The sequence below is a fragment of the Meleagris gallopavo genome, chromosome Z, assembly GCF_000146605.3.
Source record: "Meleagris gallopavo isolate NT-WF06-2002-E0010 breed Aviagen turkey brand Nicholas breeding stock chromosome Z, Turkey_5.1, whole genome shotgun sequence".
NCBI lineage: Eukaryota > Metazoa > Chordata > Aves > Galliformes > Phasianidae > Meleagris > Meleagris gallopavo.
The window spans coordinates 31,209,658-31,210,226 of NC_015041.2; positions in this window are offsets into that span (position 1 = coordinate 31,209,658).

Below are 569 nucleotides of genomic sequence, written 5' to 3' on the forward strand. Positions count from 1 at the left end.
GGGGGGGAGGAAAGGGAACTACATCAGTCCGTTTTTGATTTTACATGGGCCTAGCCTGGTCGTGCAAGCTCTTGTCTTTTAATAGTGCTAATGTAAAGTCTCATTGCTCTTAGACAGAAATTACTTACTTTTGTTCAGACTTCTTGCATCACTTAAAAGTCTAAATTTAGGTTGATTAAACTCAACATTTAGGAAAGTGTTTATGGAGCATACTGCACTCTATGCATAACGGTTAGTATTAAGTATCTCAGTTTGCTCATCTGCTGAATGAGAATGGTGATTTCTCTTTGAACTGTAAGAGGCTCGTGTGAACTTCATGAAATGTGTAACTTCATGTTTCCAGCTGGTCCATTCACTGTTGGAGAAGCGGAGTTACAGATGAAAGAGATTTTTCTGACTTTCTACTGCTAGGAAATAAAGAGGAAAACAATGATAAAGAACAATAAAACAACACTAGCCTCTTTTTTCCGTCCTTATTTTTCACTGTGTGATAGAAGCAACTTCTTGCATTTGTTAGGTAACGACCTTTTATAAAACGTATTGTTAATTCTTCCTGTTCATTTTTCTTC